Source organism: Falco biarmicus, chromosome 2 (assembly GCF_023638135.1).
Source record: "Falco biarmicus isolate bFalBia1 chromosome 2, bFalBia1.pri, whole genome shotgun sequence".
NCBI lineage: Eukaryota > Metazoa > Chordata > Aves > Falconiformes > Falconidae > Falco > Falco biarmicus.
Window position 1 is genome coordinate 17525434 of NC_079289.1, and position 12792 is coordinate 17538225.

Sequence of the window (12792 nt, forward strand, 5' to 3'; positions counted from 1 at the left end):
TGTGGGAACATCAGGAGCAGATAGGAAAAGAAGATCTGCTGGGTTTAGATTTCTTCTGGTTTCAGCTGGGATAGAGTTAGTTTTCTTCCTACTGGCTGGTGCAGTGCTGTGTTTCAGATTTAGGATGAGAACAATGTTGCTAACACACTGATGTTTTAGCTGTTGCTAAGTGGTGTTTACACTAAGTCAAGGACTTTTGAGCCTCTCACATCACCCCACCAGTGAGCAGCCTGGGGGGCACAAGAAGCTAGCAGGAGACACAGCCAGGACAGCTGACCCAAGCTGGCCAACGGGATACTGTATGACATCACACCCAGTACATGAACTGGGAGGAAAGTGGGCCAGGGTCACTGCTCGGGGACTGGCTGGGCATTGGCCAGTAGCTGGTGAGCAATTGTATTGTGCTTCACTTGCTTTGTACATTCTAATTCTTTTATCACTGTTTAGTATTATTACTCCCTCCTTTTCTGTCCTATTAAACTGTCTTTAACTCAACCCATGAATTTTACTTTTTCTTCCCAATTCTCTTCTCCATCCCACTGTGGGCAGGGAGCGAGTGAGCGGTGGTGTGGTGTTAAGCTGCCTGCCAGGTTAAACCATGACAAGATTATGGCAATTTGCACCTCATCTGTTGTTCCTAGTATTGACTGATAGTCACCTCAGGGTTCAGTGCTTTCTATTACTTGCAATAAAAATGCTGATATTCAAGCAATATCATCATACTTAAAATCAAGCACAAAAGAACTCAAACAGTTCCTATTTTCCAAAAAGAAAAAGAAAAAAACCCCAAACATGGTATATCTTTACCAGATTGCCTCAGGTCATAGTTATGTGAAGATATAGATTCCATAATGAAATATGGATGTGCCCCAAAAAGTGTCTTCTAATAGATAACAAGCTCTTCAGCAGCCTCATCCTTATTTGAGCTGACATTTGTCCAAACAGATAATCAGAACCTCATTTTTATTACCACTGGCAGAGTAGGCTGTGGTCCTGTGTTTTCATAGCAATCTACTGATCACAGTCATTTTATTGTAGAAAGCAATCAGACTGGTTAGGCATGATATATCCTTTTTAAATCCATGCTGACTTTTCCCAGTTACCTCTGCATGCCCAGCAGTATGCTCCAGGAGGACTCTATAATTTCCCCATGGCCTGAAGTAAGGCAGACCAGCCTGTAGTTCCTGAGGTTGATCTGTTGGCCTATTCTGAATATGAGTGCAATGTCTGCCTTCCTTTGGTCACTGGGGAACCTTCTGCCATAGCCATGATCTCTCAGAGATGATAAAGAGCAGTTTTGCAAGGACTTTACCAGCTCTCTCAGCACCCTTGGATATAGCCTATTGAGTCCCTGACTCAATCTCCATCTGCTGCTGGTCATTATCCCCCTCCCTGAACTCCTTCACAGGAGGCCTTGGGGAAGGTGAGGCAAAGAAAACATTGAGCACTTCAGCTTTAAGAAGTTATTTAAAAATCTACTGCAAGGTTGTTGTGTGCTCCACTACACATTCTTGTTAGTTGTCAGAACACTTAGGAAATCATCAGTAAACATCATCTTTTCAAGACAATCAACTTTGTATGTTAGTTCATGCATAAAAATTGTATAGATTTTTCACTGCATGAGCACTGAGCCCAGCAGAATAGATAATGGGTTTGAAGGAAGCACTGCAAGGTGCAGGTACATCAGTCAGAATCACCCCTTTTCTTAGACACACATTTTGCAGCAAAAGAAATCAGAATCATAGGATCCCAGAATGGCTGAAATGGAAAAGCCCCTCTGGAGATGATCTAGTCCAGTCACCCTGCTCAAAGCAGGGTCACTTAGAGCAGGTTGCTCAGGGCTATGTCCAGTTGCATTTTGAATGTGTCCAAGAATGGAAACTCCACAACCTCCCTGGAAAACCTGTTCTACTGTTTCATCATCCTTAGAGTAAAAAAGCTTTTTCTTATGTTTAAATGAAAAAATCAGGATGAATTGTCTACAGTTTTACTTGATGGGACTCTTGTTAGCTAATTTTATTCTGTGACAGTCAAACATCCATGTAAGGTTCATTTGACCTACAACAGAATAAAATTAACCTTCTTTCAAATATCCTTCTTTCCACTGGTTATGGAGTGGCATAGACAGATGAGTTTAAACATCTAATTAAGATGACATAAATCCTACCAATGGTCATTTTTCTTTCATAGCACCACACAAGGTCAAAAATGGAAAAGAATAAAGAGCCAAACAAAATACTACTTTTTCTCTAGGCCCGTCAGTTGAAAAGAACAATTTCCAGTAGCTAGGATTCAAAGTAAGCAGCTCCTCTGTTTTGTTCTTTGCTTTGCTGTTCTTTACTTATCCTCTCCACTCATGGAAACCATCTTGTGCTGTGAGAATATAATATCTTATCCCGTTCCACTTGTAACCTCTAAACATGTTTGCTAATTTAAATTACAATTAAACTGGGAGAGTCATCACATGAGAACCCAGCAGCAACAAGTTCTGTGAAAATCAACAGATGTTTGATAATGAGGAAAAGGAGAGCAGAATTAATTGTTCGTGCGTTTTGAGAGGTAATAGACAACTGACCAACCTGCCATGAGTACCAAATGGCCAGTCAGCACACCTGAAATTCCAACCTAGCTACAGGACATGATTGTTTCTTGCCTTGAAAACCCCAAACAGACAGGGAACACAGTAGCAAGGGAAAGATATGGGGGTAAGGGAAGCAAGAAAGATATTTGGCATGTGATAAATTAGATGGTATCATGGGACCACAGGGAACCTGGGGATACTGCAGAGGGAGCAGGTGTGAATGGATCTAAGACATAATCTATGAGAAGTGACTTTCAGTAACTCCACATATTGATCCATATAGTACCTCAGACAGTCAGGAACTGAAATGCAATTGGCCAGGCTTCAGCCTGACAACAAATGCCCTAATAGTCAGTTTCTGCTCTCAGTTATCGTGCTATAAAAGTAGAATAACTCCTCCATTTGTTATTTTAATCCTAGTTATCACAAGGTGACCCATCTGTTTATATTTTCTCACACAATGCATGGTTATGGCAAATTGAAATTCCCATCAAATCACAATACTTTGCATATACTTAGCAGCATCTAAGAAACCAAGAGTTTCACAATGTCATAGTCCTACTTGCCAAATAGAAGACTACCATCTGATTAACATTTAAGTGTCAGAGTTTCTTGGATGATACATTTAGCAAGACGTAGAATAACTTCATCCATATGCTTTAAAATGCTGTAAGAGAGAAAGGAGAATTAAGCATAAGTAGAAGTCTAATCCATGGCCAAGACTAAAAAGATGGGTGCCTACATTTAGGCTCTGAAATCTGTAACTAAGCATTTTCTCAAATGAATCCATTTTCAAAAGAGCTGGCAAATCCAGACTACTCTAGACCCTCACATCTGCAAATTTAATGCAAGGAAAGCAATCTGGTTTGGGATCAGAACCCTTTCTTGGCAAGTGCTGACACATGGAACTCTCGTGTGATCCCTTTGCTTTTCGTCAGATGTGCTACATCTTTTCCCAGCCTGAGAACCAATAACTGGAAACACATCCAGTAAGAAGCACATAAACCAAACTCCATTCATTAAAGGTCAGAATCTGTTTATCCCATACATATGACAATCAGTTTGTCTGTGAGGATGTTATTGCAAACAGTCAAAAGCCTTGCTAGTGTCAAGACAAACAGCATCCACTTCTTTCTGCTCATCCCCCAAACTAGTCATTTCACCATAGGAGGTGGTCATGTTGCTAAAGCCTGATTTCTCCTGTACCTCCATGCTGACTAGTCCCAATCACCTTCATGTCTTTCATATGTTTGGAAAGAGTTTCCAGGATTATGCCAGGACTGGGGTGAGGCTGACCAGTCTGTATTTCCCTGGATTGTCCTTCTTGCCTCTCTTGAAGGTAGCAGTGGCATTTGCTTTCTGCCCATCCCCAAAAACCTCCCTGATGTCCCCAGTCTTTCAAAGACAACACAGAACAGCATCACAATGACATCAGCCAGCTCCCACAGAACTTTTGGTTGTATTCCATCAGGTCCCAGTGTCTTGCATATGTCCAGTTTTGTTTAAATCTTCCCTAACCTGATCTCTTGCTTCAGACTTCCCCGTTGGTTTCAGGGGTCTGGGATTCCTAAAGACAAATCTTACCAGTAATGACCCAACCAAACAATACATTGAGTGGTTTGGCATTTTTCACATCCTTTGGCATCAGGTCTTCTGCCCCATTCAGCAGCAGGCTCACATTTTCCCTCATCTTCCTTTTGCTTCTGAGGTACTGGGAGAAATTTTTCTTGTTGACCTTCATGCCAGTTATAGTTTCAACTCCAGGTGGGCTTGGTCTTTCCTAACCTTGTCTGTGCACTCTTTGATAAAGTCACCACCCTACCACCACCACCCCCCCCGAGGCATCTTCTGAGTCACCTCTTCCTGCTTCCACAACTTGTATGCTTTCTTTTTTGTGTTTGGGTTTTGTCAAGAGATCCCTGTTCATGCGTGCAGACCCACTGCTATCTTTGCTTGACTTTGTACACATTGGGATGGACTAAATTTGACCCTGACAAAAGCATTCTTTGAAAATCAACCAGCTGTTCAGGGCTGTCTTCTCCTCAGGGTCGTATCCCATGGGATACTTCCAAACAGATCCCCAAACAGGCCAAACTCTTCTCTTCTGAAGCCCAGGGCTGTGATCCTGCTATTTGCTTTGTTTCTTCCTCTCAGAATCCTGAACTCCGCCACTCATGGTCACTGCAGCCAAGGCTGACTCCAGCCTTCACATTCCTGACCATCCTGCCATATTTGGAAGCATGAGGCCCATCTCCTCTCGTCGGCTCCGTGAACACCTGTTTCAGGAAGTTGTCATCAGTGCTGTCCAGCAACTTCCTGGATTGCTTGTGCCCTTCTGTGTTCTCCTTCACAGATAATGGGGTGTTTAAAGCCCCCCATGAGACCAAGCCCTGTAAACATGAGGCCCCATCTACTTCTTCATGTTCAGGCAGTCTGTAGTGGGTTTCCACGACACCATCACCCATGTTACTCTGCTCTCTAAGCCTGACCCATAAGTTAGTGCATCATCTGTCCCAGTCCATGTCCATTCTTCTAGTGTTGATGCATGGGAAGTACTTATGTGTTATTCCAGCATTCAAACGTGTTTGCTGCCATAGAGTCAGACAGAGCTACTATGTGGATAGGAGAGGAAAAGAAATGCTATACAGATGAGCAACCTCTACCTTAAAGCATGACTGATGTGCACGTATTTAAATTGCCATAAAAAGGGAGCAAGGTAGCAGGTTAGGGTGCTGCTTTCAGTTCATATACATTTTGGAGAGGACAATCTTGATAGCTCCTTTATATCAAGTTCTTACTCTTATCTCAACTGATATCACAGTACCATGTCCAAGGAGCTTTATGGCCTCCCTCTAGCTTGAGGTCTAAAAAATTAACTCACAAATGACATCTTGCAGAATGAAACAAGCTCCCTTCAGCCTCCTACACTTAGAGCAAGCAGACTACATGTGCCCTACAGACTTGCAAATAGTTTGGCTATCAAAAGCTTCATAAGATATCTAAAGCCTGTCTCAACCAAGGATGTGTTAGCTAAGGATACAATAACATCTTGACCAGAAAGATACAGAGAAGCATAACACTTGTCTCAGGTGTGTGTGTAAATATTAAGTTCATCACACTCTGGAGACGACTGCCAGACTGAGACTACAATAAAGTTTCCACCTTCTCTTTTCTTGACTGCCAGCTCTGCTTGCAGCTGTCAAACCTAAAATCAGTCCTGCTCACTTTTGATAAAAGGATAAAAGCTGTACTGATTCCAATGGGAATACTTAAATGAAGAAGGTTGCTTGTATGAACAAAAGTTCAGAAAAACAGATTTTCCCTTTAAAACAGGGAGTATATCTCTGCTTTCAGAAAAGTATTCTGTACATTTATGTCAAATAAGACAATTTTGCTACCTGAACTATATTCATTTTTTGTTTCTTTTAATTTTGAATGTCCATTTCATTCAGATTTACAGTTTACTTTGACTTTGGAGACACTGCATTCAAGCTGGCTAAAGAGGAGCTAGACTTGTCTAACCTGAGGGGCAGTGTAAAACCATCCTCCTCAACCTTTACTCCTCCTGCTAAGAGAAAGACACAGGGCTGCAGCCATTCTTCCCACTAGTCATGTGCAACTAAGCAAAAAAAATGAACTCAGGGAGTCGTAATTTCCTAGGGACTTAGCAATCCAGTCATGTCTGATGAGGTTTACAGAGCTCTTTCGAAAATAAATACATAAATCTGATCACGTACTCAGGTAATACCTAGGAAAATGTTCCAGCATTTCAGTGTAAGTCCAATAGCATATTTGACAATGTTGTTTCTGCAGATGTGTAATACAATGTGCTTTTTCAGGCATTTGAGCAATAATACACATTACAGTGTTCTTCAGAGTTTTACAAGGTTGCTCATGTTCTTATTCTTTTTGTTGTCATGTATTTAAGGGTCCCTAACTGTAATAGACATGTTGCATCATATTACCAGCATTTCACATTATTGTTTAATAAACAGTCAAAAAGGAAATGTCAGCAGGATGATTATACTTTTACATTTCACCAAACCAGTGAGGAACAATTACACTGCAATCCAATGAAAAAGAACTGCTACAACAGCCAGCTGAAAATACAAGATGGCAGCCTAGAAAAAGCCTGTACTGGTTTTCTGCAGATCGTGCATTGTTTTTAAAAACACAGTGGAAATTTCTAGTTTTCTAAAAAAAAAAATGATGATAATTTAGATGCATCACAGTTCTGAGAGGGAAAGTTAAATCTGTAAGCAAAGTTCACCTTTAGGAAATAGCTACTGGCATCCAAATGGACATGCTTCTGCTTTTGGGAGAAGCAAAGTGAGCACTGTGGGTAGGTGGGGAAAAAAGAGGCCAAGGAACAGACCAATAAGAATCAGGTTAAAAAGGAAAACAGAAAACAGAAAAAGAAATGACCAAATGCCCTACAATTGGAAGGCAGAAACGACGAAAATAAGAAATGGGCAAGTAAGGACACAGTTTATTCACTTATGGAAGAAGAACTCTGGGGGAAGAACAGGCACAAAGTGGGACATTTCCACAAATGTACATCTTGCTACCTTTAAAGAGTCACCAGGCAGCAGACTGTTCAGAAAATACAAGTACAAAGGATCAATAAAATTTTACAAGTATGAAAGACACATTTTTGTTCCCCTCCCCCCCCCCCTTTTTTTTTTCTTGGCTATTCAGTTTTGCATATAGATGAATCTGCTTACAGCACTGGTTTATGTAGGTGATAACTATCTGAACCTAGGACTCTTCTGTAATGCCTACAAACACTATACAACAGCTTCCATTCTCTGCCTGGGACTCTCCAATGTTACCAAAAAGCCCCTTTATTTAGGCTTAGAAAAAATGGTGTATACTGCAGCGACAAGTGATTTTTAGATTATTTTCTGTCAGCATGCCTATTGCATAAATAAATGTCAAAAACATTGCCAGTTACCAAATTCAGACAATTTATCTGAAGATTTAGACAACTAAATTTAGGTATCCACAAAAGCCAGAAATTTAACCTTTGATGGTAGCCAGCAGAGATCTGGCCAATACAGATATGGAATTTGGGGAGCTATTTGTCTCCCCTAAAAGCAAACAACTACATTTGGTCAGGTAAATAGCTCTCTACACTTTGTTGGCTGACTTGATTAACTCTCCCTTGATTATAATGGGAGCTTAGAAGTTAAAAGTGTTGATAGGAGTTTTTGCATTATAATTAGAGAGAGAGCGGCCCTCCTATGTGGCAGAACTGGAATATTCCAAGTTGCTTTAACGGATTTTCCAAAATGGGCCCCAGCTGGACTGGCATTGTGTCACATACCTGTTGATGTCTGGACCTTTATCTGAATCCTACACTTAAATCTAGAAGTGAATGAGAACATTGAGGAATTCATTATTTATATATATATATATATATATATATATATATATGAGAATTTCAAAATCAAATCAAAAAGACAGCTCCGATTCATTATGGTCACAACTAATGGTAAGGACTTCTGGCAAAAGAAGGGGAAAGGGAAAATGAACTGTGAAAAAGAAAGACTTTTCTAGATCTAAGGCTATTATCAGCCTTGGTGGGGCAAAATCTTCCTTCTGTGTGGATCTTGAGGTTTGTTTTTTTTTTAATTCTTCAGCTTGACCCATTTTTGCATGTGTCTCCTAAGCAGGACCTGATATGGAGCTGTCCATACCACAGGATGCCAGTAACTGGCACAGTTTTTCTGATTAGCCGGAGGTTTGATTGACAGCATAGTTTGATTAGAGCTCAGCAAAAGCATACATGCAAACCAGACACAAAAGCCACACACAATGCCAGTCCAGCTACAGAACACTTCAGAAAAGCTACTTTTTTAAAGCAATCTCTGCTTTAAAGCAAACTTCAATAAATTGTTATAATCATTTTTTGACCTGAAACAATTAGTAAATAATTGAAAATTCCTTTTCTGATGCCTTTCGTAATTTCAATTATAAATTCGTAAGTGCACTGTTAGTTCTAACAGCTCGTATTTGGGTTTTTTTTTTCCTCCTTTCTCCCTGTAAAGGGTTAGTGCTCCCATAAGCACTGCATGTTATTCAGGTGTGAGCAATCAAGAATATTAATTTGTCAAAAAAAAAAAAAAAAAAGTGTGGTGGGGTCTAAGTATTTATGACTGGTCCGAAAACATGAGGGTCTAAGTGTCAGTCTTTTCCCTGGCCCATCACAAGCTGGGTGTTATCTGAGTCAGGCCCAGCTTCATCAAGACATGCTGGTCATCAGACTTCTGAGTCTCACTGAGAGATACCTCACCAAGTATGTGAACAAAGTCAGATGATGGGATACCACATGGCAGTGAACATGGCACAGCACAGCTATGACATAATTGTAAACATGCCAAACTGAATACTAAAAGAGGAATTGTTATTTGAGGGGAAGGGCCTCCCAACTTTTATCAAGTTGAATTTTTTTCAAGTTGTTTTCACTACCCAGAATACGGTTTTATTTCTTGTTCAGATACCTTAGGAAGTTTGAGAAGATTGTTTCCAGCATTTTTTGAGCTAGAGAAGAGAGAGGGAGGGAGGGAAGGAGATAAGGCAGCCACTCATCTTGGAAGCAATATTTCACTGACAGTAAAAGAAAACTATGATACTTTATACTTTGAATAAGCCTTTTAAACTCAGCCTTGCAACAACTCTGGAGTGAAGCAACACATTATTTATTTAGGTTTTGTTTTGTTTTGTTTTTTTAATAAAAGGACAGTGAGATCAAGGTCTAGCTTGCATACCAAAGGTTTGAAATCAGTATGACGGCACAAGTCCCTCTCCTCAGAAATAAATTCAGGCTGTTGGAGTCTATGGTTTGCCACATGATAGTCAAGAGATTACTCCCTGAAAGTAGTTTCTTTACTGGGTTCATGCAGCATGTCAGAATCAAAGAGAATTGCAGAAATATTTGGATCTCCTCACCGATACTTCTGGATCTAAAGATACCCTATTTTGAAATTCAGAAGAGATACTTCAGAAAAAATGCCCATCAAGTACAATTACATTGAAAGCATAAATGTTATCATGGAAACTCAATTCAAAGGATATTTTACCATGTCTTGCTTTGTACGTTTGTCTTCCGTGTTCCTCTCAGGAATGGAAGAACTCATATAATTCAGGAAACATTTCACACAATTTTCATACTAAATAGAACTAGAAAATCCTGGGAGTCAAAGCAGAAATGTCCTCCCAACTCAGCAGATCCTTAAGTTTCAAACCACTGGGATAAGCACTCAGAAGACAACATCTAAACCCAAATGGTGAAGGTGTCTGAGCTTCATGTTACTGAACTATTGGCACACTTTATCTTCAGAAAGACACCTTTTAGTGTTGTCATTTCCATTTTTTCACTGAGTCTATAGCCTCCTTGTCATAAAAAATGCAGCCATGGAAAAGTTTTCTCTTCTTAGCATAAACATTTTAATAGTTATTTCCCCACAGCTTTTCCAGTCTAGGTAAGGTCAATGCCAACACCCAGCTTAAGGCAAAGTAACCCTTTCAGAGCAAAAATTAAATAAACAAATCAATAATGCTTAATTATTAAAGGAAAGCTGATTTCTCCGCTAATGCAGCTGGACCTCTGTCTTCCAATGTCCTTCCCACAACATGGAATTTGCCATTTTCAAAACAATCCATATATTTTATTCTGTAACTGGCAGAATTTTGCTGAACCTCAGGGTCCAGTCAGCTGGCACTTCCCTCCCAGTAAACCCTTCAGTCAGGCAGCTCCCCAAGTATGCAGCTCATGTCTCCTGTGTGTGACGTACGTAGGAGGCAGCTCTGTCACTGATAGCCAACTCCAGAGAGTCCTAAAGCATGACTCATTAGTTCTTCTTTCCAAGTTTTAGGGAATCAGGTTGCTTTTCCATATGTACAGTACCTTATCCAGGCTGCAAGCATTTCCATAAGTTGCTTGTTTGGTAGTCTTGGGAGGAACTCAGAAGTTACAACAAAGTGGGCCTCAACTTTCTTATTTTCAGCAAAACAGGTTTCCACAGATTTCGCTGCTGTTTACAAGACAGCCAAGAGAAAATCGGGCATAGGGGGCACCACAGACAAACCAGCTCAGGAGGCATCACCAGAAGGCACTGGAGGGAGGTGCCCGCTAGTGCCCCCAGCAACCTCTGTCACCCCCTACTTCTGACCCATGGAAAAGAATCTTCATTGATCACAGAGGTACCATCTTGCAGAGGTGTCTGGTGCTAACTGACATAGCTTGTTGTAAGGGCTGTCTTCTGATGCAAGGGCTATTGTTGTCAGCTCCACTTTGGCTGGTGCCTGTTCCTCCTTGAAACTTGTATTATGTGTCTGAGAATGGGCACAATGCCACCCAACAGATGGTCATAAGTGTAGGCATGCTGGAAACCTAGTATGTACACATCTAAAGCCAGATTTCTCCTCCAAATAGGAAAATTGTGTAGAGCTTCTACATTCTGCGTTAGCTAAAGTCATCTCTACTTTAAATATCCCCAAATACTTTCCAGCACAGTCAGAGTGACTTTGGGGCTCTGATATAGAAAGATAAATCATTCCTGAGGGTGACGAAAGAGATGATGAGGGATGTCTCTATAACTGATCTCTATGAAATGTGTGGTGTTAAGTGGAAAATGAACTATTCTATTGTATTACAGTTCCTCCAGAGGGTAAGTATACATAGAGTGAACAAAGAGGTAAATTCAGTCACATGTGGAAAACCTAGTTATCTCAAGATTTCATCCCTGTTGTAATTATACATCTGACTAGTTTCCCGCTTGCTACACAATATGGCAGGAGGATTGTTCTTCTCAAAGCATATACAATATTAAACAGATTTTTGCTTTTCATGGTTCAGAAGCTGGAATCTAATTTATGCAATGCATGAAAAAGAAAAAAAAAAGTCATTTTTCAGTGACAACCCAATAAAATCTACAGTATTTTTTTCAATACAAACAGCGATTGCAGGGCAGTTCCTATGTCTTCTTCACTGTTAACATTGCACTTAGAAATATGTTCTAGGAAATTAATCTAAACTCTTCCCTTCTTTTCCTGGCCTTGCTTTCAGTTTTTCCTCAGCAGGTTATAGCATGGAAAGTGATTTTCCCGTTCACTGTTTACTGCCATCAGCCTCGGCTGTTTTTATTGCTTTTTTTTTTTAATCACCTTATTTCAGTACCAGTATCACATAGCTGCTTCAGCAGCAATCGCAGGTTCTGCGTGCCTTACAGGTTTTGTTATCAATCAGGATGCCCTTTTTGTTCTGCTAGCTGCCTACAGTTCACACCACACATTGCCTCTTTCTCAGATGCATCCCTGTGACTTGATTTCCCCTGCTTTGCCACTCTTCTTTGTAGCTGGTGTAATCTAATGTCAGGTTCTTTTGGTGGAAAATGAATTCTGCCAGGCTGCTTTGTCGCTTTCAAGGGGCTTTGAAGACATGAGTATGAACAAAAAGGGCAATGCAGGAAGTCAGGACTCTGAAATATTTACATCCCAAATAGCTGGTTCATACCACTTTAGGGCAGCAGAGATGGAGCTTCTGCTCCTTATAAGAGGGTCAAGTCTCCACGCTCAGGTTTTAGTATTTGTTATAGAAAGTATGCTTTCAGCTCTGTCAGCTAATCTACATAAATGAGGGCTAAGCAGAGGCACTTTCCGATCTTCCTCAATCAGCATTCCCAGTTTCCTGACCTCTTCAGTGTCTGAAGCTTCTAAAGGGTCTGATCACGAGGGGAAAAAAAAAGAACAGAAAAAAATATATAGGTACTTCTGGAAGATGTTAAAAATCCTAAACTGAGTGTCATCAGGTGAGTCTAGTAGCAGCCAATTCCAGCAGAAATTCATCTGCCTGAACAGCTAAAGAAAATTCTTTCTGTCATTTTTACATTAAAAGAGTCACATCCAGGAGCCTTGAAAGTTAGGTTTCTTTCAGACTGACCGATAGTCACAGATATCTAGTCCCTCTGCTTCTGCCATTTTTGTGGGTTGGCAACTTTTGGAACAGACACAACTTTAAAATAGAAATGGTTGCATAGCTGCACATGACACACTATTCATATCAAGAGATAAAGCCCTCTTACCTCCTGCAGTATATCCATGACCAGGAACTTTTTATAATGTCTCTACACAAAGGCCTGTGATGCGTAACACCACGCATTGGGCAGTCCGATGCAAAATACAATATATGGAAGATTATGCCTTTATTT